A 25,803-nucleotide genomic window follows, 5' to 3' on the forward strand; every position below is an offset into this window, starting at 1 on the left:
CGAGTGCTGGGATTAAAGGCGTGCACCACCACCGCCCGGCGACAAATACTTTAAAAATGGGTCTGTGTATGTATTTTCATCCCCAGGTCTTTCATCCCCCATGCCCTGCCCTCGAACTCTTTTGAATATTACACTTTGCCTCTACTCCTTGCCCCGTCGCCCTTAGCTTTGCTTCTTTCAAAGCCACACAAGTCTGTGCCTAGTTTCTCCTCGGGAAGAGCGAGGAGGTTGTACTAGATGACCTCCACCTTCTTTCCTCTCCTTAAATTTCCTTGCGGGACACGTTCTACCTGCCCTAGCTTCTCCCCAGAGCCTTCCTTGAGCTGCTGCTCCCACATCGGACTCCAGAGGGCGCTGCCGACGCGCCAGGGGGGCAGCAGTGCGGTGGGCGGAGCGATGGCCCCGGCGGCGCGGCGATTGGTTGCTGCCCTGGGGGAAGAGGGCGTGGCGAGTGCCTGGCGGGGGGCGGGGGCGGGAGCGAGCGGCGCGGTGACGTCAGCGAGGCGGGGGCGGGGCCGGGGCTGGGAGCGTGTGACGCCGCAGGCCGCGGCGGAGCTGGGGATTAATGGGAAAAGTTTTGGCAGGAGCTGGGGGATTCTGCGGAGCCTGCGGGACGGCTGCGGCGGCGGCGCGGGAGGCGACCGGGACAGGTCCGTGCGGGTCGGGAGAGGCCAGCGCGGCCCGGGCGGAGGTGAACGGTGGGGTCGGGGCTCCGGAGGCTGCGTTCCGCGGGGCTGCGCCTCTTCCACGCTCGGCCTGTGCGCTGAGGCTCCGCCACCGGGGTCCACAGTACGGAGACCTCTGTGGCTGCTCCAAGCCGACATCCCTGCCGCCTCCTACCCACCCTGACCCCCTCTGGGGCCCCGTGGCGTCATCTCCTCCCGATTCCACGAGAACCCCATCTTCACCTCCCTTCTGACCTCTTCCCGAGTGCCTCCCTGGTGCCCCTCTACCCAGCCCTCTTTGGAGATCCTCCTGCCTCCCCCGACAGCCTCCCATCCTTGTCCTGTCGGTCGTTGCTCTCTGTCCCCATCCCCGTCCCCTACTTCTCTGGTTGCCTGATCCCTCCCCATCTTCCCTAGGATGTTGTGAGCCCGCCCGGTTTATCCGAGCCACTTCTGTCCTGGCGGCCCGCAGAGGCCCTGCCTTAGCACGGCTCTGATTTCCTTGGGAGCAGTCCCGTCCCTGTCACCTCTTGTCACCCGACCGCTGCGCTTCTAGGTTCTTTGCCTCTGCTTCGGGGTGAACCCAGACGTACATGATAGGCTTCCGTTTTACCTTCGGTGGAGATGGGAGGGCGGCAGAATGGGGTGTTGACCATTCTTGACCAGGTTTGTTCAGAGTGGGAGGGTTTACTGGGTGTTGTACTGAGAGGGATTCCCAGTTGTTAGGCCCTGCTAATCTCAGCTTTACAATACTTCCCCTTTATGGGTCTGTTGACTTCCAGGAACCCTTGGGGAGAGACAGCTCTGAGCTGGATGTGTGCCAGCGGTAGCCGGAGGCCTCATATAACTCTTTTCCCCTTCCAGGAAATAGGATTCATTTGGGATATTATGGAGCCCATTTAAACCATGATACTTAAAGCTATCTGTCCTCACTCCTCCCTTCCACGCACTTCCCTATCCCAGAGAGCTAAGAGAAGTCTCCAGAAGCCATGCTCAGGGATGACTTTGGTCTTCAACTTGGGTTTTCTTCCCTGTACAGGCTCTAAAAAGCTTTTTTGTTTAAAAGTTGCATTTATTTATTTATGTGGGGTGTGGCTATGGGGTGAGGTGTAGGTGTGTGGAGGTCAGAGGACAAGTTACTGGAGTTGGGAGTTGGTTGTCTCATTCTGTGGGCCCTGGAAATAGACTCAGGACATCCAGGCTTGGTGGCAAGCACCTTTACCCGCTGAGCCTCTTCACCAGCCCCAGAATACATTTCCCTCTCCCTGTTTTTTAATGGATTATGGGCCTGCTAGCCCTGGGGCTGTTGGGTATCTACACCCTTTAGTCATGATGCCTTGACTAAAGGCCACTGGATTTCTGTCCTCTGTCTCTCACTGATGGAATGAGCCTGACATGTTGGTCACTGGACGTGGTCTCTCGGTACCTTTTCTTCTTCCATTTCCTGGACAGCTTCGTTTCCTGTGGCTGGGAGAGGCAGCTGACGTTCCTTTTGCTCAGGTGTGGTCTGGGGTATTGCCTTGGTATCTGCCTGGGCAAGCTATGGGATTGCACCAGTGAGGTCTTGCAAGGATCTTGAGCTGTCTGCTTCCAGGCACATGGATCGTTGTCTCGGGTGTGTCTGGGCTTGGGCCCCTTTATTTGGCCCTGGACCCCTGGAGACATCCTCAGGAAAGAATGTATACCCCGTTTTTACCCCACATGATCTTGGCAGACCCTTGAAGTGTGACCCACTCTCATGTTAGAAGCGGAAGCCCCTCGTTACTCTGGCACCATGTCTTTAGCTTCCTCTTGTGAGGGTTGCACTCTGTCTTTGAGCCAGAATTGGCCACAGGACAGGCAGCCTTCTGGAGCCACAGCAGGGAGCCAACAGAACCAGCCCGACCGGACCTTACAGTTTTGTAATCTGGTGTACACTGACCCTTTTCCATGAAAGCAGCACGGTCGTGGCTGGCCTGTGTTTGAGTCTGTCTCCTCTCTACAGGTCCCCAAGCCCCCTCTGCCCTGCTGGATTCAGAGGAGTGGAGCAGAGAGTAGGTTAGAAGAGATCTTTTCTTTCTATGAAAAACATCCATAAAGGTTTTATTTTTATATATATATATATATATATATATATATATATATATATCTTTTACATCTATTTATTTATTTGTTTTTGTGTGAGTGTGTGGGACAAATTTTGGGAATTAGTTTTCTCTGCTGTATGGGTCCCAGGGATTGAACTCAGGTCATCAGGCTGGGTGGCAAGAACCTTTGCTCTCTGATTCACCCCCTCTCCCCCCTTTAAATTTGAGACAGTATCACTCTGTAACCCAGGCTGGCCTTGAGTTCACTTTGTAGCTCAGGTTAGCCTCCTAACTGGTGGCCGTCTTCCTGCTTCTGTGTATTATTGAGTGCTGGTATTACTGGGCTACATCACCCCACCTGAGTCATTTTTGAGGGGTGCAGTTAAGTGCTTGGCAATGATTAGTCTGGTCTCTGGCTCCCCAGAGACTCTGCTTGACACTCTTTTGGTGCATCTATCTGTGCACCACATCTGTACTTGGTGCCGTGTGCCCTCAGAGGTCCGAAGAGGGCGTTGGAGCTGCTCCAACTGGAGTCACAGATGGTTGTGAACCACTCTGTGGGTGCTGGGAATCGAACCTGGGTCTTCTGCAAAAGTAGCAAGTGCTCTTAACCTCTGAGCCATCTCTCTAGCCCCTACCTAACACCCCTGAGCAGTCTGCTGCTGTCCTGTCTTTGCGTAACCGACAATCACAGCGCTCTGTGCTGAGGCAGTGCGTGGGAGCCTTGAGCAGAGCGCAGGGCCAGTCCAGGAAGAGCCTCGAAAGTCCTAGCAGCGCTGGCCAGGTAGCCTCCTGGGGCGCGTCCATTCTGCAGCCTTCAAGGGAATAGTTGTTTTCCATTTGGGGATTTTTGCACATCGTGGGTCAATGCCTGTTTTCAAGGTGCGGGTGGACAGGCCCTTGCCAGTGGCATCTCCTGTCACCTCCATAGTTCACTGGCTTGACCCCCACCCCCGACTCTGTTTGGAAACTTTTCTTCTTCTTGCCTTTTCTCCGCTGCGCTCTGGGGTGTGCGTCAAGCCCCCCCAGGAAAAGCAGCCCATATTCCTCCTCCCAGCCCCACCTGCGGTCCCTTACTCTCTTTCCCAGAGGCCTGGGAGGATAGTCAGTGTGAAGACTAGCCTGGGAAACTGGTAGGCCTCGATTTTGGATAGAACACAGCTGCCTGTCTGCTGTGCACGCTGTCCCCGGGGCTTGAGCCTGGCATGTCCTGGTACAGTGAGGCTCATCTCTTCAGGAGGTGTTAGACCCGTGGCTCCATCAGCTTCAGCTGAGTCCTCTCCTGAGGCCCACCTTCACAGGGTGCTGCTCTCTGCCTGTTTGTGGTGTGTGTGTGTGTGTGTGTGTGTGTGTGTGTGTGTGTGTGCTCTAGTGCCCTCCTCTAGTGCCTCTCGGGGAGCCAGCAGTGCCAGGGCTAGCCCCTGGTACTGTCCACCTTGGGAGCATTCCTCCCTACCCAGCACTCACACAGGCTGGCATGTCCTGCCAGGCTCTGGCCTGTATTCTGTCCGAAGCCCTGTGCCTAGTGCCCTTGTCCGTGCCGTGCCGTCCCAGATTGCCCTGTGGCTGTTTCTTGGAGATGGTTGGATGTCGCTGAGCATGTTTGCGTGCCATGAGAGCCAGGGGAGGAGTGGCTTGCTGTGGCAGCGGGATTCCAGGGTGTCGGAGGAGAGCTGGGTACTTAGCTGGAGCCTGGCAGGGAAACAGGCCTTCAGCATCAGGTTTCAGGCATGTGGGTCTTCTCCCATGGCCTTCATAACTTGGGGCTGGTGACTGGGGTGTGACTTCAGTCTCTCTGTGTTCCCCTGAGGAATCTCGGGTGACTCAAGGCCTCTCCTTTTATGAGCTGGTGGGGTGTTGGGCACTACCTCTTTTTACCTTGGCAGCTCCTTCCGCCCCACCCAGGTAAGATCAGCAGAGCTGGTGTCTGCTTGCTTGGAAGTGCAGACTCCTTCCAGGATTGGGAAATATTTGCTGACTCAAGCTTAGCTCAACAGCCTCCCAGGGTGTGTGTGAGGTCACATGGGACCACTGGTTTTTGTGTCCCAGTGTTCCGTTTCCTAGCGCTTTTTTTTGGACCCTGGCACCACTCAGTTATGGACCACGGTTCTTTTCTGTCTTGCAGCGCTGTGCAGCGGTGTGGGTATGCACGTGGCACTCACTCAGTGGCTCCTGCTCACCGACAGATGAAGACGAACCCACGGTAAAGGTAAATCCCACTTCACTGACTCAGGTGTCTGGCTGACGGCCACTGGCTCCACATAGGCGCCGGGCCTTGTGGGATTCCGCAGGCTGAGTCCCGATCACGACTGCCTATCACAGCTTCTGCACCATCCCTTAATGCGTAGTGGGCACTCCTTAAGGAGTCATCCGTTGTGTGTGGCGCATGTAGGTCTTTTAGGAGCGTGGAGTGTGGTACCTTTGTACCCACTGAAAAAGAAACTCCACAAAAACAAGGACTCACTCTTGCTCCTCTTGTGTCTCAGGGACTCCGTGCTACAGAGGGTAGTCAGTGTTTGTTGAGTGACTAAATGAACACTCTTTCTTCTCTGCCATGTGGGTGCAGTGGGTCACCAAGATGCCGTTCATCGTTTTCTTCCACTTATGCCATAGATGTGTTGCTGTTTGGTTTCTTGGAGACAGAGCAGAGCCCGGATTTGTAGCCAGGCTGGTCTAGAACTCCAGATCCCCTTGCTTCTCTTTGGCAAGTGCTAGAACTGGGTGTGTATGCCATCACATCTGCTCAGGGACATGATGGAGATGTTTAGTCCCTGCCCCCAGGTCTATGGGGCAGAAATGGGGGCTCTTCCTTCTCTGCTGGGTGTCTGAGCCCTCAGCAGAATCTCACAATGCTTTGGGCTTCCCATGCTGTTTCTCTGTTCTCAGGACGCCTGGCAGGTTCTAGAAACTCTCAGAAGGGGCACACCAGGGAGTTTGATGGTCATTGTCTTGACGGTTGGGCAGGCTGGGTCACGGCGGGTCCCTGCTGGGGGCCGGGGGAAACCTGGCTCCGTTTTCATCTCTGATGTCCAGTGGATCCAGGAGCTGTTGTGGCCTCCACTTCCCTTTCTCTGCCTTTTACACCCGGCGGATTTTCCTGTTGCCAAGCAGGGTGGCCAGCCTGGAGCTGTGTGTCCCTCTTAGGGCTCAGGTTGTTTGTGGATCCTTCTGGAAGGTCTGGGGCAAGAGCCCCTGCAGTTCTCAGACCCACATTCAGAGGAAGAAGGGGGTAGAGGCTTCTGAAGGTCCCAAATGGGATGAGGAGGAAGTCTTCCAGGCTGGGAGAGCTGCTGAGCTGCACTGATTTCTGTCACGTGAGCAGCAACAATGGCCGCAGTTCAGCCTGAGCCTTGTCTCCTCCCGCGGAGACTCAGCTGTGCTCCGTCTCATTTTTCTGTACAGATCTCAAGAGTCTGTGGCTGCTGCCTCTTAAGCCTTCTTAGCGCTTCCTTGGGTCCGGGGCTGTGACAGGTGCTTCAGACACAGTCTTCAGCAGCCACCCCGCTTCCAGGCGTGAGGAGCCTGGGTGAAGGGAGAAGACAAGCGTAGGATAAGTTTTCAGATTTTAGGGAGCTGGCAGGTGCCAGAGTGTGATGGTCAGTGGGTTTATCTTTAGATGGCGTCCCGAGGGCCAAACGAGACCGCTGGGCTTTGAAATCACCATGCAAAGTAGGAGTTTTCAAACTTCTGACCTCAGCACACACGCCCCACCCCATTACACACACACCTCTTTTTTGACCCTCTGTAGACCAGGCTGGCCTCAAACTCACAGAGATCTCTCTGCCTCTGCCTCTGCCTCCAGGGTGCTGGGATTAACGGTGTAAGCCACAACATCCAGCCACCTTTGTTTTAAAGTTACATTTGTGTGTGTAACTTTAGTCTGTCAGTGTGCTTGTGCGCATGGGTGCACCGTGTATGTATGTGGGAGTCGGAGGACATCGGCTGCTCATAGCATAACTGGCTGGGCTCTGAGCACAGACATCCCAGATCAAGAGCACTGAAGGGATGGTAGGCCTTCTCATGACCGGATCTCATCGTGTGACCGGGTCTCATCCCTTCTGTTCTTTTGGTCACAGGACCAATTGAGACCAAAGGAAGGGTGAAACCAAGGTGTATCTAGGAGACACATGGAGAGGGAGAGGCCTCTGCTGTAGGGAGGTCACCTGGCCTGCACACGAGTCACTTGCAGAAGGAAAGTACTTTCTCATTATTTCCGTTCTGGAACAGACCTGTTATGAATTCACTGGTAGGTACATCGAGGACACTGAGTCACGGGAAGGTGTTTCCATCGTGTGTGGGCGGTGGGGAACTACTGATAGTTTTGGAGAAGGAATACTAACATTGCAGAAGGTGCTAGAACAGAGAAAGAATGGAGGTGGAGGATGGGAGGACCAGTCCAGGGGTCTCAGTGGAGGAGGGAGGTCCTTCCTCGCTTTCATCTTCGTCCCTGTGGGTGCAGTGGCCTGCACTGGCTTTGATCTACCCACCAGTCATAGTGGTGCCCAGGGTGTGAGAGGGGGGTCTCCAGCCCCACTCAGGGTTACTGATGCATGGGAGAAATTAATTAAAGGGTTTATACACGTCAGAAGGCAGCTACATTTAAGCTTTATTGTCAAGGCTAAGGCACATAAAAGCTAAGCATTTTATTAAAAAAACCTGAAAAACCAGGCAGACGAAATAAATGTTAATACCAGTAATTGTTTCAAGTGTACTTAAGTTTCGGGACCACTAAGAGGCAAGGATGGGGGCTGGAGGTGGCTCAGTGGTTAAGAACACTTGTTCTTCCTGGGTTCTGTCCCGGAACCCACATGGTAGCTCACAACTGTTTGTAACTGTCCGTAACTCCGGTTCCAGGTGATCCAATGTCTCACCTTTGAGGGCCCCAGGCATGGAAGTGCCACCGAGGCATAAACGAAGGCAAAACACTTATAACAGTCATAACATAAATGAATCTTAAAGAATATTTTTAAAAAGCAGGGACAGTAGCCAGGTGTTGCTAAGATTTCCTTGAGAGATTGGGACACTCTTGCCACGGTCCCACTGACAACCAATGTGTGATTCCATCAGCTTTGCTTTTATCAGGCTTACTTACTGAGCTGGTTGACCTTGAAGTGGACACAACAGGTCTGCACTGGTGTGGATGATGGCTCCTTCGTGGCTGTCCCCTCCCCCAGTCCTTTACCACCTGTCCTCTAGCTGTTCCCAGAGACCTTGAGACCAGGGCAGATAGGGCAGAATAGCACACGTGTGGCTAGGAGGGGTGGCTGGGTACTCAGGTGAGGGTCCCATGACCCTCCCTCCTCCCAGGAGGGAACTTGACAGTCTACAAGCCCAGCTGCGATGATCCTTGGCGGGCTGGTCCTGACAGGCTCCTGAAGGTGGCAGGAGTGTGGGCTGCAGGCCAGTCCTGTGTGGGACAGGCGTGGGGCCACAGGCCTGGAACCCAGGTACATGGGGGCGGAGGCAGGGGGATCATGACTTCAGGGAGTTTTGACGCTGGCCTGGGCTTCATGGGACCAAGCCTCAAAAACAAAAGGAAGAAGGAGTGAGAAGAGCCAAGAGGGAAGCCATGCTGGGGAGTGACAGTGAGGGTCCAGGGTCAGAAAGCAGACTGTAGAAGGGACTGAAGGACAGGTTCTCCTGGGCTTCGCCCCCACAGTCAGCAGCCCTGTTCCGAGCTGTCCTTTGTCTGAAGAGGCCTGTGTGGATTTGGTGCAGGCCGACGGAGAGTGCTCTTAGCTCTGTGTTAGCCATGTCTTACGGTTTAGTGTCCTCGGCCTTCATCAGCCTCTCTGCGAGGGTTGGAAGGAACCACAGCCCCCGTGTGTCCCCTTCTGTGAGCTGGGTTCTGAATGTTGTGGGAGGGACTTCCTGAGGCAGCTCCTCTCCCCGTTCAGGAGCCAACTTTTGAACAGTCTTTAGCACCTGTCACACGGCCTGGGGCCAGGGCAGCACACAACAGTACCCCTCTCTCCCGTCCTTACCCCATCCTCCGTACCTAGCGTCAGCCCGGCCCGGTCGGTCGTGTCTCGGCAGCTCTCCTGGGACCGTTATTCTTTACGGCTTATCTGGATGCAGCTTGGAAAGCTGCTGTCCTCGGAGGAGCTGCCTGGCACTGAGCTCTCTCCTCTGTCCTTATGCTAATGGTGTCCTGTGTGAGACTGCCACGGCTTTCCTGTATGATCCTTGGCACAGCCTTGGCACTTCCTGTGTCCAGGAGTCCGTGACCTTTGAGGCTCAGAGAACGTGGCCTCCTCACAACAGCTGCACAGGGCAACTCTCCCAGCTGGCAGCGTAGCTGACTAGGCCTCTCACCTCACAAGCTCTATGCTGGAACTTTCTGGAACCCAGACTCTACACATCTCCATTTCCAAACAAGTGAAGTTTGCTTTGCCCCAGTGTCCATGAATGCCTAAACTAAAGCATTTCTGGGCTTGTGACTAATTATCTTCTCCTCTGCCTCTGCTTCAACATTCTTGAGTACAGGCTGGTTCCTCAGCCTTCCGGGTGTATTGGGAAGTTAGTGATCTTCTCTGTGTGTGATTGGGGGGGGGGGGGGAATCAGCAATACCTGGCTTCTGTCCACTAGAGGCCGGTGACACTGCCCCTCCCCAGCTGTGGGAACCCAAGAAGGTCTCCAGACATCGCCAAGTGCACCCTTGGGGCCGCAATCAGCCTATTAAGTGTCTCTGGCCAGCTGGGCACACTGGGTAAGAAGAGTCCTTGTGTGGGACTTCTTGTCACCTCACCAGGTGCTGGCGGCTTTGGGAAGGCGGGAAGTGGTTTACAAAGAGTAGCATGCCCCAGTGATGGCCACACAGCAGAGGGTCACTGTCCAAGACACACAGCCGTCTCCAGGCCACAGGTCTCTGGCTGTGCTTTTCCAAACCGTTTAGTGTCTGCAGAAGCCACGTTCCTGGGACAGTTGGTGACATTTGCTGTGACATTGCCATGCACTGACCCATCTCTGGTGTCTTCATGGCCAAGGATCTGAGGATCTGGGCACCCTGACCTCTCTAAGCCCTCTACCCTAGATCCGCCTGGCTCTGCCTCCCGAGGGCTGGGATCAAAGGCGTGCGCCGCCACCGCCACCGCCGCTGCCCGGCTCTTCACAGGTGTCTTGATGTCGGCGCCCATCCTGCAGAGCAGGCTTCAGGAGCCCTTGGGGAGGTGGGAGGAAACCCCTTTCCTCCCACAGAAGTCCCCCAAGGCCGAGGTGTTCAGGCTCACTCAGCTCCTTCTCCCGCCACCCACCTACATAGTAAGCCGGTGGAGGTGGAGCCAGGGGAAGCCATCTGGAGTCAACCAGATTCCCAGGCTGGACAGGGACCTGTGTTCCTTAAGTATCCTTGGGTTGCTTCCGTCGTTGTGAGCTGAGTAATGTCCCCCGAAGACGTCAAGGCCACAAACCCCTGAACTTGTAGCTGCTGTCCGGCAGGCACGTGGAGTTTTCAGGTGTGACTGAGCTAGCGCTCTTTTCCAGACAGGGTTTCTCTGTGGAGCCCTGGCTGTCCTGGGACTCGCTCTGTAGACCAGGCTGGCCTCGAACTCACAGAGATCTTCCTGCCTCTGTCTCCCGGGTGCTGGGATTAAAGGCGTGCGCCACCACCATCCTGCTTAAGCTAGGGCTCTTGGGCTGGAGAGATTATTCTGTATTCCTGATGGGTTCCAGGCCACCGGAAGCAGAGAGATTTGGCGCAGGACAGACGTGTGACCTCTGCAAGATGCTATACTTCTGGCATTGGAGGCAGAAGATGAGGCCAGGAAATGTGAGGAATGCAGTTGTGTGTCTGGGAACGGCAATGGAAAGGGTTCTCCAAGGGCCTTCAGGGAAGTGTGGTCTTGCCAGCACTGGCTCTGGTCCAAGGAAACCGGTTTTGGCCTCCTGACCTCCCGATCTCCAGAGCGGAGTGTTGTTCTTCCTGGTGCTGCCTCCTTTCTTCTCTGTAGAACATTTGCTGCTTTGTGTCCAGGAGCATCACCGGGAGCACATGATGGAGAAATGGGTGGCCTTCCTTTCCCAGGTAGTGAGGGCGCTTCCACCCTCAGTGTTGGTGTGGGGCGTGTGCCTAAAGTGGGGTCCCAGCTCACAGCAGGCAGGCCTGGGTCTCTGGAGTCTTCACCTCCCTCAGTTAGAGGCCTGTGAGGTAGATTAGGCCCAAGAAAGGCCCCCTCTCTCCACTCTTCCACAGATGCGCACCTGAGATACCGTCTCAGCCCTGGTCCTCCTGGCCGGAGAGTTGTCTTCCCTGAGCCTGGTAGCCAGGGTGGATGTGTGGCTGTCACCTTGAAGAGCTGTGCACCCCCTGCTCAGCCTCAGCGGTGGCCCCGTTTTCATGCCTGGCCTTCTTCCCTGCCTCCAGAAGTAAATGGAACTTCCCACCCACACCTGTAGTGGCCTCCTTCCTGCTTCTGGTCCTTGGGTGTCTAAGACTCAGACCCCACAGGTCAAAGGTGCCTATGCTGAAAAGCCGCCCTCCCCTAGATGGTGACCCCCACCTCTACTTCCCTGGCCACTTTACAAAATGCCAGTGTGTCACTAGTCTATAGTAACTCCCACTGTCATCGGGGCAGGGTACAAATCGTCTCCATGTATTAAATCCTCCTGCCTTCCCTGACCTCGTATTTTCAGGTAATGATCCCAAATTGATTCTTATCAGAAAATACGAGTCTTCAGTGGCAGGGCAGAGAGCACAATGGCTTACCAGTGGCAGGGTCCTGGGTTGGTCTGCCTCTGGGTGGGCATACTGGGGAAGGAGGTATACGGTAGGGTTTATGGGGGAAACCATTGATAACCAATAAATTGATCAATAACAATTTTTTTTTTTTGAGTCAGAGTTTCTCTGTGTAGCCCTGGCTGTCCTGGGACTCACTCTGTAGACCAGGCTGGCCTTGAACTCAGAGATCCACCTGCCCCTGCCTCCTTAGTGCTGGGATTAAAGTTGCCCAGCCCCAATAACTATTATTGTTCGAATGAAAGTCACTAAGTGAAGAAATTAGTGGCCGGAGGGGTGTCATTCCTGTGCTGAGCGTATTTGTGGCATGTAGTACGATTTGCTCCGTGGCGGTGCTATGGGCAGCTGTGGGCAGCTGTGGGCAGTTGGCTCTGTCGTCTGGTCAGTTGTCTGACCCTGCTGGTGTCTGGGCGCCCGAGCCAGGGCTCAGCTGTCTCCTGCAAGCATGGGGTAGGGTTGTCAACCTGACCCCACCACTGTGGGGACCACTCATTTCTTTCTTTTATTTTCTTCAATTGAAAAAGTGATTGACTGATTGATTGATTGTGTGTGTGTGTGTGTGTGTGTGTGTGTGTGTGCGTGTGTGTGTGTACACATGCATAGCATGTGTGTAGAGATCAGGGGGTATCTTGGGGGAGTTGGTTCTTTCCTCCCACCACGTGGGGCTGGGGGCTCAAACTCAGGCTGTCAGAGTTGGTGGCCGCCACCTTTTCTTTGTCACTCCTGTATGCCCTGCCCCCCAGGGAGGTGTGGGCCGACCAGCGGTGTCCTTCCTGGGCTGGTCCCCTGGAGCAGCATCTTGCACTTACCCTCCTCTCCGCCTTCTCCTTCCACCGTGTGACACCGCCGTTGCTCTCTCTGCCCAATGTGCTCCAGGAGTTGATGATCTGCAGCACGGCCGACTCAGCCCTGGGGGAGGAGGTTCACTTGTCACTGTTAGTGACATCTCCCCAGAAACCAGCTCCTTGATGGAGCCGTCCAGTGCCTCCCCAAAGAGCTGGTCAGGTAGCAGATGGGTAAGTGCCACCCAGTGTGGCCACCTTCCATAGAGTGGCCCTCTCTGGGAGTATTCAAGGGGAACAGTGTAATGAGCCTTCTTCTGTCCCGCCAGCCAGCTCCCAAATAATGACACGGAGACTTTTTATTAACTATGAAAGCTCAGCCTGTAGCTTAGGCTTGTTCCTAACTAGCTCTTATAACTTAAGTTAAATTAATATAAATTAATTTGTATTAATCTATGTTTTATCACGTGACATTACCTCTCTTACACCTCCTGTCTCTGGCTGTTTTCTCTGCCTCTCCTCCTCCCAGAGTCCTCTCTGTGCTTGGAAGTCCCGCCTGTACCTCCTGCCTAACTATTGGCCATCTAGCTCTTTATTAAACCAATCAGAAGGCACCCTGGCAAAGGCCTCTTCACAGTGTACCAAAGGGTTATCCCACAGCAGAAGGACATTTCAGCCAAGGGCTCACTTGCCTTTCCCTGTTTGAGCTCAGTGGAGAAGACAGACTGCTTTGGCAAGGCTTTGCCAGCGCCCCCGCCTCCCCACCTTGGCACCTTCCTCGCTTTCGGGTCTGAGTGAAGCTCCTGTTCCCGCCTCTGGCTGGCACCTGCCACGGTGTATAAAGGTGGATTTCACTGTTAGATGGTGACTTCAGGAGTCACCTTGTTTTGAGTCCCCAGAGCTGTTGGTGACCGCTGTAGCTGGGTGGTGAGCGCCTGTCCATGGTGAGCTGAGCACCCGGTGCCACTGACACACCTCACCTTGTGATTGCATTCTGCCTGGGAGTGAGTGTGTGTGTTTTGTGTATGAGCGTGCGTGAGTTCTTTCACAGATGATAAGATGCTGGATATCACTGATTCTTAAGGCACCAGATGGTGAAAGCCAGTGAATGTTTCTTTGGAGCCTCGGATAGCCAAACCCGATTGGTCCAGTTGGAAATCACCTGCTTGACTCACTAGCCTGGCATTGGTTTCAGAGAACAGTGGCCCCTTGTTGGTCAGTGAGCAGCGGCCTTTTGGCAGGACCTCCTGTAGGGTCTCATTCCAGGTCAGCAGGCAGAGGAGGCCCAGGGACCCATTCCAACACAGCCCCGCCCGGAGAAACACAAGTAACTGCCCAGCCAGACTGTGGGTGAGCCTTGTGGGGGATGGGGCAGGACTCAGTCTCTGCTCTAAGCAATAAGGGGAGGGAAGCAAAGATGGCCAAGGTGTCTACATCTGGGGAGAGGGGAGGGAGGGAGATCGCCTTAAACAGATTCTCCCTTGAGCCAGTCATCACCCCACAGACACGTTCCACACCCCTTCACGCATGTGCATGCAGGTGCGCACATACACACACACACACACACACACACACACACACACACACACACACACACACCGCTGTTGATAGTTTTACAGATGAGGTCTGAGATGGGGAGGCAGAACATCTGTGCTCTTAGTTCAGTGACTGCCTGTCCCGACAGTGTCCCCTCAGCCAGGCTCCTGAGGTGTGTGGCTCCTGTGCTACATCTCAGGCTTGTGAGCAGAGGCCGGAAGCAGTCCTGCTCCAAGACATGGACCCTCCGTAGAGTCGCAGCCTGACTTCACACAAGCCACAGTATCACGTTCTCTTCTTCCTTGACCCTCACGCGCACCTCGGCTCACCGTGTGGAGTCAGTTCTCAGCTTCCACCTTGTGGAACCCGGGGATCTAACTTGGGATGTCAGGCTTGGTTACACATGCCCATCCCTCCAGTTTGTTTTAGGCTCCCTTTCCTATGTCTTCTAAAACTTTTAAAGTTTTTATTATTATTTCCCGGGGCAGGGGGGCTCATGTTCCAGCGCCCTTGTGGATGTCAGAGGGCATCTGGCAGGAGTGGATCCTCCCCTACTGTGGATCCGAGGGTTATATTCAGGTTGTCGGCCTGGTGGCAGGCGCCTTTACCTGCTGAGCCATCTCACCGGCCTACCTGGCTTATTTCAGAGGCTCTTTCTGTTTCCGTTCTCATTTCTGGTCCAGAGTGGGATGCAGGTGTGGCAGTGGCTGTGGCTGGTCTCTGGGAACTGTGTGCAGCCTGTCAGCTGCAGACCCCAGGGACCCTGCAGAGCTGGTGGCCGGAGGCTGGAGGGGCAGGTGAGACAAGGAGCTTGTGGTTTCTGTGGAATCTAAACAGGAGCGAGCTTTCCCTGGAGCGAGCAGGAAGCTACCAGTGGCCCCGCTTACTCACGCTCACTCCGAGAACTCCGAGGAAACACGGAGTGGTGGTTAGGGGCAGACTCCGGGAGCTAAGGTCCAGTCCGAGTGGCATTGGGCAGGTCACTGTGCCTTCTGTGGGTTGGCAGCTGCCCACCCGATTCCCCGAGGGCTCCCTAGCTTAGTGGAAGGGCTGTCCATCACTGCAGTGCCCTGCAACTGCACATGAATCTGAGGACTGAACGGAACTTTAGCACTGCATCTCCCTGCAGCTGAGCAGTGACCTACGTGGTCAACCTGAGGCTGGGCCTGTGGAACTTGGGAGACTGTCATTTTTAGAGTATGAAGTTGAAATAAATTTCTGTAGGTCTTTACATTTTTATTTTAAAAATATTTTATGCTTTTAATCCCAGCACTCAACAGGCAGAGGCAGGTAGATCTGTAAATTCAAGGCTGGCTAGGTCCTCATATTGGGTTCCAGGACAGCCAGGGCTACACACAGAAACTCTGTCTCCAAACAAACAAACAAAAACAATAACAACAACAAAAAAGAGAAGGAGAAACACGAAGAAAACCCGTTCCATGTCCAATCACGCAGGCGCTGTGGTCAGTCTCGGCTTCCGGTCTTCTCAGATTGTGTGAGCCTGGTTATTCTGTTTGTTTATGTTTTATTAGAAGATGACAGTTATGTATAATGATGGGTTCCACCGTGGCGTTTTCATACATCGTATGTAACGCGTTCTGAGCCTACCCACTCCCACTGCCCGTCCTTGTCGTCCGCTCTCGCTGACCCCCTTGGTCTTCCCAAGCCTTACCCCTTTCTGCTTGCAGGGTTTTGTTTGTTTTAATGAAGCAGTGTCTTTATTAGGGCTGCTGACTGGGGCTCGGAAGGAAATGTCCTCCTTCCTCCCTTCAGCCGCTCCTTGCTCTGCCAGATCCCAGCTGTTCACGTTCAGCTTGGCCTGGCCAGCTCTGGGGTGGTGAACCCACCACTCCCCGCTGGAGTAACTTCTCCTGAGGTGAGAGGAGCAGATGGCCGTCTCCTGGATGATTGCTTCCCCGTTCAACCCAGTGACCCAGCGAGTGACCCCAAGAACTGTACTGCTGAGAAGGACCCCCACTCAGCATGGGGGACCTCCACAGCTGCCCCATGGAGCTCCTGCTTCTGTAGGCTGCAGCCGGCAGGTGGGCAGAACACAGAAGGGGCTGAATCTCAGGGAGGGCTCGTAACCCTCTCCACCCCCTCCTGTGAGGGAACCGCACAGGGTTTCCTGGTTGTCAGCTTTTCAGACTCAGACAGTAGGGCTGGAGAGATGGCTCAGAGGTTAAGAGCACTGACTGCTCTTCCAGAGGTCCTGAGTTCAATTCCCAGCAACCACATGGTGGCTCACAACCATCTGTAATGAGATCTAGTGCCCTCTTCTGACCTGTAGTAATACATGCTGTATACATAATAAATAAATAAATCTTTGCCGGGCGGTGGTGGCGCACGCCTTTAATCCCAGCACTCAGGAGGCAGAGCCAGGCGGATCTCTGTGAGTTCGAGGCCAGCCTGGGCTACCAAGTGAGTTCCTTTTATTTTTTTTATTGTATTTATGTATTTATTTATGTATATATGTATTTATTTATGTATTTAGTTAGTTTTGGTTTTTTGAGACAGGGTTTCTCTGTCTGTCCTGGAACTCACTCTGCAGACCAGGCTCTCCTCAACCTCAGAGATCCCCCTGCCTCTGCCTCTGGAGTGCTGGGATTAAAGGCGTGCGCCACCACCTGGCTTTTTTTTTTTTTTTTTTTGAGCTCAAGTCTCACTGTGTAGTTGTAGCTGTCCCGCAATTCACTATGTAGACCAGGCTGGCCTGTAACTCCCGGAGACCTCCTAGCCTTTGCTGTCTTTTAACCATCATCCGAACTCATTTCTTCTCTCCATACAAATCTAGAAAAGTCGGCCTCATTTGGTCTGAAGATGTCCTCTCATAGCTTTGAGGGAGGAATCGGGGGCTCAGAAGAGGGGAACATGAGATGGGAAGGTTGGGACCTGGCTGGGGTGTGGGTGTGGAAGAGCGATGGACCAGGACCAGGGCCTGGTCCCTGGCTCGCTCTGAGGCAGAGGGCACTGGGCAGCAGGTCGAGACAATGATGTTGCAGGGAATTCTTGCTGAGACTCTAAGTAGGCTGAGCAGGAAGAGGCCTGGAGAGCAGGGACCTCAGAGACAGACAGGGAGATCTGCTGCCGCGGGCCTCCTCTCTGCCGCGGGCCTCCACGGAGGTTCTCTCTTCATCTCTCTTTACTTTCTCCACCTGGCAGTACCCAGGCCCGTGGTGTGATCAAGTCCAGGACGGCAGCCGACACCTGTGTGGTAGCAGCTGCCTCACTCCTCCTTGGCACCTTCCTGGGCAGTGGGCAGGGATCTGAGTGTAGTCAGGTGTGGGTCGGTCAGCCCCTTAGATCCACAGCTCAGATTCCAGCCCATGGAAAAACTCGAAGCCAGGGAGAAAGCTGAGGATGACATTTCCTGGGGAGCAGCTCTGCCTTCCGGATGAACGAGGTCTCCAGCAAGCAGCAGAGTGTATGAAAACTGTGTGTCAGGTTTTCTGGGTGCCATGGTGGCTGTGCACAGTTTGGGCCTGGAGTCCACTTAGCATGCATGAGCTGTGTTCCTGTGAGCCTTCATACATGCCCCAGGCCCAGAGCACCGGCTTCCTGTTCGTCCCCTGCAGGCCCACACTCTCCCTCCCCCTCCCTTCACTCCAGAGCTATAATTAAGTTCCCATGTGAAACTGGACCCTCAGCTGACACATAGTTGTGACCGCAGCTCTGGTCATTGGGCAGCTCAGTCTGGGGTGACTTCGGGGGCTGGCATCTTGGCTTTCAGATGGTCTCTGGCAGGTCTGAGTAGGTGTTGTTCTGCCAGGAAAAGGTGGATCTGGTTTTGCCCAAGACTGGGCCAAAGGGGAGGAGGAGGAGGAGGAGGAGGAGGAGGAGGAGGAGGGTAGATGGGCAGCTAGACAGGGCAGGGGACAAAGATGGAGGTGACAAGCAGGCTCGCTTGCAGGGCCTGGGGCGCCCCACCACAGGGCACACTGTGAACTGTCTTAGAGTCTTTTACTTATTTCAGTCCTGGGTCCCAGGTAGCCCAGGCTGGCCTACAACTGACTGTAAGCGAGGATGACCTTGAACGCCTGATCCTGCCCACCAGATCCCCCCAGTGCCTCCACCACACCCAACCTGTTCTGTTTACATTTTTCAGCAATTAGAATTGAGAATTTTAGTATTTAGAGTAACGTAAAACTCCACCATCTAATTGATCTAATTGCACAGTATCTGCCTCATCCCCCAAACAGACCCACGCCTCTGAGCAGTTAGTCCCAGGCCCCTCCCTCCCCCGTCCCAGCAGCCACTGGTCACCCTCCCTCTCGGTCTCTATTCTGTGTGTTCCTGTGAGAGCCGTACAACACGTGACCACTTATGTCTGGCTTCTTTGGAAGAACTATGTGTACAGGAGTGTGGGCACATGCGTGTGCGGAGGTCAGAGGTCAGCTTTGCAGGCTCTGTCCTTCCACCTTGTCTGAGGCAGGCTCTCTTTTGTTCTGTCACACACTGTGTGCTCTGGGCTAGCTGGCCCACGAGCTTGCGGCTCGTTCTCTGTGTCTGCCTCCCATCTCACCGGGGTTCTGGAAGCACAGGACCCCACCACATCTGCCTTTTTATGTAGGTCATCAGGCTTACGATTGCTTTTGGCCACTGAGCCGTCCCCTACATCACATTTCCAGTTTACCCATGCTGCCCTACTATGTGTTGGTGCTCCCCCCACCTCTGATTTTGAAAACAAGTCTTCTTGTCGCCCAGGATGGCTTGAAACTCCTTATGAGGCTAAGGTTGACCTTCACCTTCTTCTTACCTCCAGCGCGGGGTTTCTAGGTGTGCTGTATGTACCAGGCTTCAGCACGGGGTTTCTAGGTGTGCTGTATGTACCAGGCTTCAGCGCGAGGTTTCTAGGTGTGCTGTATGTACCAGGCTTCAGCACAGGGTTTCTAGGTGTGCTGTATGTACCAGGCTTCGCTCTATGTGGTGCTTGGAGCAAATCCAGGGCTGTGCACATGCTGAGCAAGCGCTCTGCTAATGGAGCCACACATCCCGTCCCGACGTCATTCCTTTCTCATGGTCAACTCGTGTGTGTAAATCACATTCATTTATCTCATGCCCTTGTGTGTGTAAATCACATTCGTTTATCTCATGCCCTTGTGTGTGTAAATCACATTCGTTTATCTCATTCCCTCGTGTGTAAATCACGTTTGTTTATCTCATGCCCTCGTGTGTGTAAATCACATTCGTTTATCTAGTCATCCAGCGATGGACATTTGGGGTGTTTCTTCCTCCTCATCCTTCTCTTCATTTTCTTCCTCCCTCCCTCACTGCCGTGAGCATCCCTGTGTGGGCCTCTGTGTGGATATGTGCACCGTACAGTTTACCGTCCTGACTGTTTTTAAGTAGCTTGAACTGTACTCACAGTTTCTGTCATCATCCCCACCTTCCACCTCCAGAACTTTCTTAATTCCAAATATGAAATCCTATACATTAAATATTAACTCCCATTTCCCCCTCCCCCAACCCTGTCTGCCCCAGAGTCCACCCTTCTTCCCTATCTCTGTAAGTCACTCACAGTGCTGCAGAGGAGTGGAATTACGAAGTATTCCTTCTCCTTCCTTCTCACCTCTATTATTATTAACTCTGTGTGTGTGTGTGTGTGTGTGTGTGTGTGTGTGTGTGTGAGAGTCCATACGTAGGTGTGTGGACAGGAGTGCAGGTGCCCGAGAGGCCAGAGGAGTCAGATCCCCTGGGAGGTTGTGAGGTTGTGAGCCACCTGATGTGGGTGCTGGGAATTGAACTTGGGTCTTCTGGAAGAGCAGTACTTACTATTAACTCCTGACCTACCCCCTAGGCCCGTCTATTTGATCCTCCTGTTTTGAAACAGGGTTGTGCTATGTACCTAGGTTGGCCGTGAGCTTTCACGCTCCTGCCTCTGCCTCCCAGTACGAAATCACAAGTGTGCCTCACACCCAGACATGGTTTTCTGAGTGGCTTGTTTACTTAGCACAGCACCCAAGATTCATCTATGTTATGTGTAGCGTGTGTCTGAACTTCCTATAGAATTATTTATGTTTATTCTATGTGTTTGAATGTTTTGCCTACATGTGTGCATGTGTGTGTACCATATGTGTCCCTGGTGCCCATGGATGCCAGCAGAAGGCACTAGGTCCCCCAGAATTGGAATTATGGTGTTTGAGAGCTACCATGTGGGTGCTGGAAACTGAACCTGGGTCCTCTGCAAGAGCAACAAGTGCTCTGAACTGCTGAGACGTCTCTCCAGCCCGAGCTTCACGTGTAAAATTTTACTTATTATTTACTTTGGGACAGGGTCTTATTATGTAGCCCCTCCTGGCCAGAACTCACTCTGTAGACCAGGCTGGCCTCACACTCCCAGAGATCCACCTGCCTCTGCCTTCCTAGTGCTGGGATTAAAGTGCACGCCCCTGTCTAACCCAGCTCTGACGTCAGTGCTTTTGGGGTGGCTGGCTGCCACTGTGCTCCCTGGCCTGCTGTCGCTCACTTAGAATGTCTCAGCCATCCTTGCAGACCAGCAGCATCTCTTCACTCCTTCCCACAGCGACCTCATCCTCTGTAAGCACACTGTCCTGCTTTGTGTGGATGTGCAGGAGTCTCTACTGAAACATAAAAACTTAGGTGTATGAGTGCCTTGCCTATATGTATGCCTGTGTGCCTTGTGCATGCCTGGTAACCATGGCAAGCAGAAGGTTGATATAAAATCCCCTGGAACTGGAGTTACAGATGGTTGTGAGCCGCCATGTGAGTGCTGGAAACCAAACCAGATCCTCTGGAAGAGCGGCCAGCGCTGTTCATCACCAAGCAGTCCCTCCAACCCTGATTTTTACTCCTTAGAATTGTAAATTATATTTATTTGTATGTGTTGTATGTGTTTGTGCACACATACTAACATGCCACAGCACCGTGTGTGGAGGTCAGAGGACAACGTGTGGGAGTCAGTTCCTCCTTCCATGTGGGTGGTCCCCGGGATCAAATTCAAATTGAGTTTGTCACACTTGGTGGCAGGCATCTTTACCCACTGAGCCACGTTAGCCCCCCTCCCCTTTGGGGGGAGGGGAGACAACGTCTCTGGTAGTCCAGGCAGGCCTCAAACGCAGTGTGTATGATGGGAGTGAACTCCCGTTTCCTGCCTCTACTGTCTGAGCACTTGGATCACAGACCTGCACCTCCATGTCCCGTTTATGTAGTGCTGGGATCCAGCCAGGGCTTCGTGCACGCCGGGCCAAGCACTGAGCTGCATCCCAGCCTGATCGCCAGTCTATTCTCAGCCAGAGCTCTTAACTGCTGAGCCGTCTCTCTAGTCCCCACCAGCCATTTTTGGAGATTGGCACCATGGCCAGGTTTCAGTGTGGATGGTATGGGCCAGAGCTGCTCTGGGCTGCAGGATGGAGCCATTGTTGGAGCTAATGTGATGTCACCTAGGCCTGGACGTTGCTGGCTTTGTGCTGGGATGTCCGAGTGGAGAATTCCAGCCAGAGACCTCGTGGGGAAACTCCAGTGGCTCGGCTGACCAGCTTCTGGCTGGATTGACTGCTGAGTTCCCTCCAGTACTGACCTCAGCTCTGCTCCCTGTCTTTATTACCTGTTGACAGTCTGCAGCCCAGAAACGGCTTCAGAGACATGAGGACACCGGTGTGCTCACACAGCCAGTCGGTTGCCGAGAGCGGGGTCTGCCTGGCTTTGAAGGCCATGGCTTAGGTCCCGGTCCATTTCTTGATGCTGGAGGGAGGTGGGGGAGGCTGACTATAAGGTCCCTACAGCCAAGATGACGGTAATAGAGGACAGAGGCCGGGGACACTGGTGTGGCGGGGCAGGTGAGTCATCAGGAACGGGGTGCTTGTTCATCGAGCCCTCCCCCGTTGCAGGGAGTGTAATTAGTTTCTGTGCTTTGGATGAAAGACGCTCGCACAGCCGCAGTCAGCCTGTCCAGTCCCACAGATGCCCATCAGAGTTAGTGTTCCCTGCATGACGAGAAAGCCAAGGCTCAGAGCAAACCTGACTTGCTCATGGAGAAGCTGGGTCTCCACCACCCTTTGCAACTCAGTTACCAAATACTGTCCACACCATTTATCTTGTCTCCTGACGCTGGGGTTCGCCTGGGCCTGGCTACTGGTTCTGCCCCCTGAGCTTGCCAAGCCGGGGTGTAATGACCAAGGGGTCTCTTGGTGTGATTTCCACTCCTTTCTGGGGGCCACCCTGACAGCTGGATGTCATGTGGGAGGCCTGGGCTCAGTCAGTCTTTACCTCAGTAGCCTCTGTGGAGCAGCCATCACCGGGCTAGTCCCTGTTCAAGATGGCAACAGACTCTACCTCGCAATGGGAAGAGTGGCAAAGGGCACGTTGTCTTCAGCACCAGCAATGGAGAGCTGGGATTTGAACCCAGAGCCTGGAGACTCTGCCACAACATTCTGTAGCACGCTGAGTCCTTTCTGATTCTCAGGGAGCTGCAGAGTGTGTTGGCTCCTGTATGGCCGGTTTTCCCTCTTACCCTCTTTCCCGCCGAGTGGGAATTGCGCCAGTCCCATTCACTGTCAGCAGTCGAGATCCTTCCAAAATAGGTTGTGCCCTCAGGATCTGCCAACTGCCTCCAGGCATCAGACACCATGGAATTTCCCTACGGAGATCCCCCTTCTTCAGTGCTGGCTGGGTGGGGGGACCCCCCACTGCATGAGACCCCTTCTGTAGTGCTGGCTGGGTGGGGGGACACCCCCACTGCATGAGACCCCTTCTGTAGTGCTGGCTGGGGGGGACCCCCCACTGCATGAGACCCCTTCTGCAGTGCTGGGTGGGGGGACCCTCATCACTGCATGAGACCCCTTCTGCAGTGCTGGGTGGGTGAGACCCTCATCACTGCATGAGACCCCTTCTGCAGTGCTGGGTGGGTGAGACCCTCATCACTGCATGAGACCCCTTCTGCAGTGCTGGGTGGGGGGACACCCCCACTGCATGAGACCCCTTCTGTAGTGCTGGCTGGGTGGGGGGACACCCCCACTTCATGAGACCCCCTTCTGCAGTGCTGGGTGGGTGGGGGGACACCCCCACTGCATGAGACCCCTTCTGTAGTGCTGGCTGGGTGGGGGGGACCCTCATCACTGCATGAGACCCCTTCTGCAGTGTTGGGTGGGGGACCCTCCCCACTGTACTGCATTGCAGGCAGATGTGCAGGTTGGCCAGCCTTCAGCTGTGCCCGATGATGCCTGGCCGAGTGTTTCTCACACGTGGCTGGCTGGCTTTCAGGGAGTTTCGGAAAAGCTGACTCCTCGAGCCTCTCTTTCCTCAGCCCGCAGAATAGAACTTCCATGTCTGCGGCACAGCAGTCTGTGGTGTAAAGCCCCTCATTGATTTGTGGGTACACTGGCGTGTGGTTAGTGACTCTTCCACAGCCCCAGGCATCTCAGAAAGAGGCCTGATTCCCTCAGGAAATGACCTAATTCCCTTGGAGGGAAAACACTAAGAAATGTAAAGGAGAACTTTAAATTATCTAGAACCTTCTCAAACATCACCACGGTTTACTATTTCAGTGGCTACTCTTTGTGTTATCTCACTGATATCTCTGTGATAATATATGAACATATGATATCATATGAACACAACCGTACACTTCCATCTTTTCATCATTTTTTTGAGAGAAAATACTACTGTGTAGCTCAGGCTAGCCTCCAGCTCCTGCCTCTGCCTCCCCAGTGCCATGGGCTAACACCCCAGCTACACACACCAAGAACCTCCCCCTTTTGAAAAGCATATTGAAGCTACATTGTGATGCTGAGGTTTTTTTTGATGTTTTGGTTTGGGTTTTTTTGTGGCAGTCTTGTTATGTGGCCTTGAACTTGAGACCCTTCTGCTTCGGTTCCCCAAGTGTTAGGATTTCAGGTGTGTTCAACCACACCCCACTTAGCTTTATGAGATGTAATTCACAGAGTTCACGGTGTATAGCATGCAGTTTAATGACTTTGTATTTACACAGCTGGCCACCTACTTTGAGAACACTTTCATTGCTCCAAACAGACGTCTCTGTCTGCACTGACTGGGTCTTTCCCGTCCCAGCCCCAGACAACTGCCAAGCTGCTCCGTCCCCTGGGATTTGCCTCTCCTGGACAGTTCCTGTAAATGGAATTACTAGTATGTGATCTTCTGAAAAAGTCTGTGCATAAATAGGATACTGTTTTTTTTTTTAATTTTTATTTATTTATTTATTTATTTGGTTTTTCAAGACAGAGTTTCTCTGTGTAGCTCTGGAGCCTGTCCTGGATCTCGCTCTGTAGACCAGGCTGGCCTCGAACTCACAGAGATCCGCCTGGCTCTGCCTCCTGAGTGCTGGGATTAAAGGCGTGTGCCACCACCACCTGGCAGGATACTGTTTTTAAAGCTTCATCAAATGGTTACGTTACCAGCAATGTGAGTGTAGCTGTTAAAAATGTATTTTTTAAATTATACGTGGTGTGTGAATGCAGTGCCCTCAGAAGCCAGAAGAGGGCATTGACCCTCATGGAGCTGGAGTTATTGATGATTGAGCCACTGGATGTAGGTGCTGGGAGCCAAATTTGGGTCCTTTGGGAGAGCAGTACACACTCTCAACCACTGAGCCAGCTCTCTAGCCCAAGAATATTTTAGGTTTTATTGTTTTGTTTTTTTATACGCTGCTGGATGTGGTGATGATTCCTATAATCCCAGCACTGGAAGGCGGAGACAGGAGAATCGAGAGTTGAAGGTCAGCCTGGGCTACATGAGACCCCTACCCCCGCAAAAAATTGTTAAAGTGTGTGTGTGTGTGTGTGTGTGTGTGTGTGTGTGTGTGTGTGTGTATGTGTGTGTGTGTGTGTGTGCCTTCAGAGGCCAGAAGAGAGCTCTGGATCCCCTGGGGCTGGAGTTTCAGGTGGTTTGTGACCCACCTGATATGGGTGCCAGGAACTGAACTGGAGTCCTTGGAAGATTCCTCAGCAGCCCCAAGAACAGGTTCTAGCCACAGAGTAGTGCCTGTCTTCAGGAGAGTGTTTGGTCTTCCCTGAGCGGTCCTGCTGATGCATGCTCAAGCTGTTTCTCACTTTCTGCTTTTACAGGGTCCCTTTATCGACAGTTTCATTTTCCATGCTACAAAAGAGCTGAATGGACCGTCCCCAGAATAAAAGTTATTTTATTGCATTATTGTGCTAACTATCCCATTTCATCATTAATTACCGCTGTTAATCTATCTCTGTGCCTGGTGTATTATTTAAGAAAATGGAGAAAATAATGGGTTTAATTATGACATCTTTATAAGTTTGGGACAGTCTGATTTGTTCTTATTCACCTCCTCCCCACTCTCATCCTCCCCACAGAGTCCTCCTCCCCACTCTCCATCCTCCCCACAGAGTCCTCCTCCCCACTCTCCATCCTCCCCACAGAGTCCTCCTCCCCACTCTCCATCCTCCCCACAGAGTCCTCCCCCCCACTCTCCATCCTCCCCACAGAGTCCTCCTTTCTGTGCTCATGTCTCCCCCTCCTCCCCTTTAGATCACTTTCTTCCTGATCACAGCCTGGTTTATACTTCCACTGCAGACACACACACACACACACACACACACACACACACACACACACACACTGAAATCTGGACTCTGCACACTAGAGAAAACCTGCAGTTGTAAGTGGTTTTGTAAGAACTGCGCGTAGCCTCGACCCCCTCAAACGCGGTGCAGCAGAGGGTGACGTTGAACTCCTGATCCTCCTGCGTCCACCACACCTGACTCCTTAGTGTCTGTCTCAGTCTGGCTTACTTCACTTAACATAATGATTTCCAGTTTTGTCCATTTGTCTGCAAATGTCACGGTTTCATCATTTTTCTTCATGATTGCGAAAAATCCGTGAAAACCTGCACCACTTCATGAATTTGCCTGCTGTCCTGGGCAGGAGCCGGGCTCGTCTTCCTACTGTTCATACTGGAGTGTCTGTGCAGGAGCCGGGCTCGTCTTCATACTGTTCATACTGGAGTGTCTGTGCAGGAGCCGGGCTCGTCTTCATACTGTTCATACTGGAGTGTCTGTGCAGGAGCCATGCTTCC

At 53.5% G+C, this 25,803-nt stretch overlaps 1 protein-coding gene across 1 annotated transcript in view; it reads left to right on the plus strand.

Moving 5' to 3' along the window:
- Positions 1-529: 529 nt before the first annotated feature.
- Positions 530-25,803, plus strand: part of Ppard (peroxisome proliferator activated receptor delta) — a 76,866-nt gene continuing 51,592 nt past the window's right edge. Inside the window, exons 1-2 of the mRNA XM_059281904.1 lie at positions 530-650; positions 4,857-4,940. The gene's annotated coding sequence lies outside the window, so the exon portion shown is untranslated. The remainder of the gene's footprint in view (positions 651-4,856; positions 4,941-25,803) is intronic.

The sequence above is a fragment of the Peromyscus eremicus genome, chromosome 16_21 (assembly GCF_949786415.1).
Source record: "Peromyscus eremicus chromosome 16_21, PerEre_H2_v1, whole genome shotgun sequence".
Classification (NCBI taxonomy): Eukaryota; Metazoa; Chordata; class Mammalia; order Rodentia; family Cricetidae; genus Peromyscus; species Peromyscus eremicus.